Below are 6,551 nucleotides of genomic sequence, written 5' to 3'. Positions count from 1 at the left end.
TCACCAGAAATAAGATTTTCCATGAAGAAAAAGAAAATGATAACCCCAGATTTCCCGACTGAGTCTGCTGTATCTGTCCTAACTGCAGCTGCAAAGGAGGAGGGAAGGAAGGGAGAAAGGATGGAAGGACGGAGGGAAGGAAGGAAGGAAGGAAGGAAGGAAGGAAGGAAGGAAGGAAGGAAGGAAGGAAGGGAAGAGGGATGGAAGGAAAGAAGGATGGAAGGAAAGAAGGAAGGGCGGGAGGGAGGGAGGGAGGAGCAAAGGGAGGAAGGAGGAAGGGAGGAAAGAAAAAAAGAGGGGAAAGAAGAAGGGAGATGAAGGGAATGTGACAACTCTCCCTCCTTTGTCCAAAAGGTAGCATATTTATCGTGAGGCTAAGAGTGTGGTTTCTAAAATATCCTCAAACTATCACATTTATCCTTTTAGCCTGCTATGTTTTTCTTCACAGTGCTTATTAATAGTGGAAATTAGCATACATCATTCATCTATTTGCCGGTTGTCATTTATTTTCTCAACTGTAATGTGAGCAGCTCCACACAGGCAGAGGTGTGATGTTACTGCTTCTGGACCTCCAGCTCCTACAATGATGCCGAGAACAGTAGGCACTCTGAATATATTTGTAGAATGACAAATGAATAAATCAATTGATTTGATAATTAATTAACTGGGTATCATAATATCTTGCCTTTTCAAAACCTTATTATCTGGGCTTCCTTTACTTCATCAGGCCTATCGGCATAGAGGTGGGGGTGATGCTGACATTACTCTACCAGGCCTAAGCCCAGTTTAGCATGTGTGCATGCGCGTGCGTGCACACACACACACACACACGCATTTGCTTAGGCAAAGAAATTCAAGCTGAAAAGAGAAAATATACTCTGATAGAAAGTGAGACGGCAGAAACAAGCAATTTTTTAAAAAATTAAAGTGTCAAAAATATACCTTCTGTTCATTAAAATAGTAATGAGATACCAGTTTTTTTTAACATATTTGTCACTTAGATATGAAGAAGCAATATCCATTTTTGCACGTGTATAGTGAAGAGAGCACTTTTACATGCTGCTAGTGAAAGTGTCAAGTATTAGACATTGTCTTCACTCCATGTACGTGGAGTGGGCTGTCAGTGACGATGTCTGTCCTGCCACGGAGGTAAGCCCACGATGGCATAGGACCCAACAAGAGGGAGATGGGAAATTGTGCTGGGACGACTGATTCTTTAGTTGCTGCAGATCACCACAGATATTTAAAGATATTAAGCTTATTCAGACAAATCATTTCCCAAGGACTGACCTACTACTCTTCAACTAGCTTTAAGAAAGTCTCCAAGGACTTTGGAGAAAAATTAAAAAAAAAAAAAACACATTATTTTTTTTAACAGACAAAGCTTAGAAGAATGCACTGTCCAAGTGTTGCAGGAACTCAGATCTCTGGGTAGGGGCATGTTCCCATGCCCCTACGTCCAGGTGTCCTGTGGCTCAGGAGATGAGCTGGTCTTGTCTCCGCCTGCGGCTTTAGGCTGTTCAGGCCACTGGGTCATGGAATCCTGAGAACAAAGAGGTCTGTTAAGTACTCCATCTGCCTCCTTGTAGATAAAGTCTTTAATTGGAGCCGGCCTTGAGGAGTAGTGGGTATGCTATGTGTCCTTGATAGGTGCTATCTAAACCATAAGTTACCCAGGCTGTATTTTACACATTAATGATACATTGTAAGAATTCTTTCACTTGTAAAAATTCTTTTATTGTTGGCTGTAAAGCTCACACCCCCTGTTCTATTTTTAGTAACTTTTGAAATCCTAATAAAAGGACGGTGAGGCTTCTCGCTCTTTGCTGACTGCCAGAGCATGCTGCAGCCCCCCAATCGTCTTATCATTCTGCTTGCTGGAATTATCTCCACGTCTCTGATCATAATCAACACTTCATCTAAAGAAATGCAAAGAAAATTATCCTGTAAGCATGCAGTTCTTACCAAGCCAAAACCCCACAGAATCACATAATTATCTAACAATACAGTGAGGAAGAGAGTAAGAAGAAAATTCCCCATTGAGCTATGTGCCAAGCATAGTGCTACAGACTGTATATAGTCTGGTCCTTTCCCTGTATGTTTCTCCTTTGAAACTCAGTAACTTTGCTTTAAGTTACATATATATATATATATATGACATTTATATGTATACATATGTGTGTGTGCTGGAGGACACTCGAACTATTTGGTGTTTTGTATTAATTAAAACAATCTCTAAGTGGGTTTTAATTTGCTTTTCATGAACATAGGTTAGTTTAATAATGAATCATTGGTCAATCAAAGCCATATGGAATTTTTGTGTTTCAGTCATTATTTTCCTAATCTGATTTTAAGTAAATGGAAATATATTCTTTTTTCTATATATTTTTTTAAAGAATCAAAAGCAGTTTTCAGAGTTTCTCAAATAATATCCTGTTCTGAAATAGCACAAAAGGAATGTCACCATTATAAAGAAAATATAAATTCTTAGTATAGTAATTTTGGTGATGTAAAAGTCAAATTGTTTAGTCCCCAAAGCTAGCTAATGACACATGAGCAGGGGTCATGGTGGTTCAGTTGTTGGAAGTGAGAACCTTTATCACTAGTCATCCTGCCATTTATTTCCACTGGTCCCAAAGGGACCTAAAGGAGGTAGTAAGAAAAAATTACTCCTTTTCAATTTCCACCCCTCTTCACTGAGCAGTAGACCATGGTTCTTCTATTTTCTACCATTACCTCTCAACCAAACATAATTTACAGAATTCCTAAAGAAGAGTGGAGAAAATAATACTAAATGTAACTCAGAAATATTACCCAAAATGATTCAAAATCCTTTTCATGGAAAGACCTCACTTCTGTTCCTCATTTCCTCCATAACCATCCTTGCAAGTAACAGACTATTCCCCTAAATGTCTTAAGTAAGAAAGACAAACCTTCACTTTTACTGTCAAATCCAGAGGCACTGCATTTCCAGCATCAGTTGGATCTGAATCTCTGATTCTCTCTTGGCTCTTATCCTCATTAGCACAAAATGGCTGCCTCAGCTCCAAACATTGTACCCACACTTTAGATTGCCAGAGGCAGAAACAAAGGTAGAGCAGTTATATTCAAAAGAAGATCATATAATTTATCATGTGAACTAGATTTTTTTTTAAGTGAAAGAGGGCAATATTAGTAATTTTTTAAAAAATCCTCACCTGAGGACATTTTCTTGTTGCTCTTAGAGAAAGAGGAAGGGAGAGAGACATCAATGTGAGAGAGAGGAACCAATCGGTTGCCTCCTACACATGCCTGTCCCGGGATCGCATGCACTGGTACCAGGGATAGTAGGCACCGAGACTGGGGATCATAGGCATCCAAAAGATTGAATATGCAACCTAAGTATGCGTCCTGACTGGGAATCAAACCTGAAACTTTTTGTTTATGGGACAGTGCTCCAACCAACTAAGCCATGCCAGCAAGGGCCAATATTAGTAATTTTACCAGGAAAATACACATACACCATCAGTGTCTTGGGAAGACTGGAATATATGCTAGCCCCAGTTACTAGAGACAAAGTCATTCCCCAGAGACCCTGGAGATTTGGAAGGGGCCTGTCTCCTTCCCTGAGCGTGTTGTCATCCCTATAGGCTTCTGTTAGCAAGGGTTAGCTGTTGAGTAGGCAACATATTGTATGTGCCATAATTCCAACCATTAATCCAATCTATGGCAATAAAATTGAACATCCACATCAGGTCTTAGAAATAGAGAAGGAGGCCTGCTTTCCTGAGAGCAAAGCTGCAGCAGCAGGTAGAGCTGTTGATGGTGGTCCTGATCCTTCCTCTAGACTTAAATCTTCACAAATCCCATTATTAGACACAAAACTTTCTATTGTGCTATTGAGTTAGTACAGTATTCTCAAAGTGCACCAAGCAATGCCCTATACTAGGCAGGAGCCTACAACTGTTTTTTCAATGAGTGAACATTTTGTAGCCCAAAGCATAGACAGTCACATGGAGACCAGGATGCTCACACCTGGAGACATAATTCAGCCTGAGTGTCAAGTTACAAGGCATTGATATTCTCAAAGTTGAAAATTCCAGAGTAAACACTTCAGGACTTCATTCTGGTTTCATTCTCCAAGTCGTTACAATGAAATACTGCCTCATATAATCTCTAACCATTTCATTTTAAAAATAATTTCATGCACCTTTAAACCCAAACACCACAAAGTCCTGAGGTTACTCAAAAGGTTGGCAAGTGGTTAGATATGCAATTAAAATTATTTCTATCTGGAATAATTGAAAATGAAGAGTAGAGATGAAGAGAAAGTTGTTTATATTCACCCAAGTGTGATGGCTGACTGAAGCTGCTGGGGCCCTGGGTCTCATGAAGACTGATGTAGGATGCGTGTACTTGCACATACAGGTGTTGGGGGGACGGTGCTGTTCACTGAGAAAGAATTGGACTCAATCTCCACACCTCCAGGACTATCATTTCCAAAATGCCTGTGGACAGGAAATTAACCCATATGTCAACTGTTGGCCCTCTCAGCATGTGAATATTGAAAATCCCTAATTAAGTAGAAGGCACTGGAAATTAGACAAGATTTATGTGTTTTAACATAATTATAATCCCATTACTCTGAAGTCATGGATTCTACTCTGTTTTCAGTGTGTTGGAGAAACATGTCCCCTTACATGAATGTATTACATGCTCAAGACATAGAGAGACCCAACTAGATTTTAGACTGACTCCGGTGACTATTTACCAAGGAGCATTGGTGCTCTTATAAATGTCCTTCCCAAATGATAGTGTATAGACTCTGATCAATCTAGTCCATTTTAATGAAATCTTAAGTATTTCATTAGTATTTCAGTTTACTTTGAATTTGTTCAAAAACAACAACAAAAATCAACTTAAACAAAACAATCATTCTGTTTCTCATGTAATGAAGATAAGGGCAGCACCGACTTCATAGTAATCATGTTTATGGCTGACTTTTTTCATGGAGCAACAAAGAAATGATTTCATAGGAAAATATATTAATTAGGAAAATGCTTTCCAGGAAAAGGTAGTTTCTGTACTTAAATCATTGCCAAGGTGTGGAGGAGGGGAGAAGCAGCTTTGTATCTATCAGATAAACAGATTTTCATTTGGCACATTACTAAGTGAATTTGTTACAGTCTCCTGCTAAGGTCTCAGGTTGAACGCTAATGTCACCACATAAAATCCACCTTCCACCTTGGAAAACCTTGTCGATTTCTGTGCTTTGCAGTTCCTCATGCAAAGATTACACATCAAACATGTCATCCCAGAAAATGCACAGAAGTGAATGTGCAGGCATTGGATTCTATCCAAGAATATTAGAGAGCTGACAGTCAAACATATTTTCAGGTAAAATCTTTCTTCAGTTATCATTTCTAAAAGCCACAGATATATGTTCTATGTGTGTGCTTTTAACATGCCCCATTTATCTTAGCCTAAAATTGTATATAACAAGTCCTTGGATAATATTTTATTCAACATTGTTTTTTATAATTGATGAGAAAAAAAAGTGGGTACCAGGCTGGGCCACTGTCTCCATGGAGTTGGCACATTTGTCCCCTGTCCACGTGGGTGTTCTCTGGGGACTCCAGTTTCCTCCCACGGCCCAAGGATGTGCACATGAGGCAAACAGGAGTATTTCAACTGTCCCAGTGTGAGTGAGTGTGGGTGTGTGGGAGTACACACTGCAGTGGAAGGGTGTCCTGTCCAGGGTGGGTCCCACCTGGCACTCTGAGCTGCTGGGATACGCATCAGCCACCTCACCACCCAGATTGGAAAATCATTATCTTACTTGGGGTTTGTATTGTTTTGTTTTGTTTTACAATGCCAAACTTTTATGGTTAGCATTAGCCAGCTGGACTCAGTTTAGATGATCCTAATTTTGTTGGCAACACCCAAAGCATCATAGTCTGGAGCCAGTCTAACAGAGGCCTTCTTTTCTCCATCAGGCTTGATCAGGGTGTTGACCTTGGCCACATCAATGTCACAGAGCTTCTTCACAGCCTGTTTGATCTGGTGCTTGCTGCCCTTGGCATCCACCATGAACACAAGTGTGCTGTTGTCTTCTATCTTCTTCACGCTGACTCGGTGGTCAGGGGAACTTGATGATAGCATAATGGTCAAGCTTCTTTCTCTTGGGGGTGCTTTTTCCAGGGTAACTAGGCTGCCTTCAGAACTTGAGTGTCTTTGGCCTCAGAAGTGGATCTTCTTTTTTTGTGTGTGACTGGGCACATTTCAGGACTGTTTTCTTTGCATTCAAAGCCTTTGCTTTGGCTTCAGCTTTGGGAGGGGCGAGGGTTTCCTCATTCACTTTGGGTGCCATCTTCGTGGAAAAGCTATCTTACTTGTTTTTTAATAACCTTTCTTAAATGTATATATAACTCACATTTATTTAAATGTTTAATATTAGAAGTGTTTTGGGTCTTTATTTAGAAGTTTGGTGATGTTTTTGTGACCACGAATATGCCTTAGGAATATAACTCTTTTTTTGTATCAATTAGCCTACAGTAAAATTGGTATCATTA

General features: G+C 39.9%; 1 pseudogene; it reads right to left on the bottom strand.

The window, feature by feature from the left end:
* Positions 1–5,892: 5,892 nt before the first annotated feature.
* LOC150022019 (large ribosomal subunit protein uL23 pseudogene) lies at positions 5,893–6,349 on the bottom strand (annotated as a pseudogene).
* Between the last annotated feature and the right edge of the window lie 202 nt (positions 6,350–6,551).

Source organism: Furipterus horrens, unplaced genomic scaffold (genome assembly GCF_987537825.1).
Source record: "Furipterus horrens unplaced genomic scaffold, mFurHor1.1.pri manual_scaffold_1, whole genome shotgun sequence".
Classification (NCBI taxonomy): domain Eukaryota; kingdom Metazoa; phylum Chordata; class Mammalia; order Chiroptera; family Furipteridae; genus Furipterus; species Furipterus horrens.
This window is presented reverse-complemented; position numbering and strand designations above follow the sequence as displayed.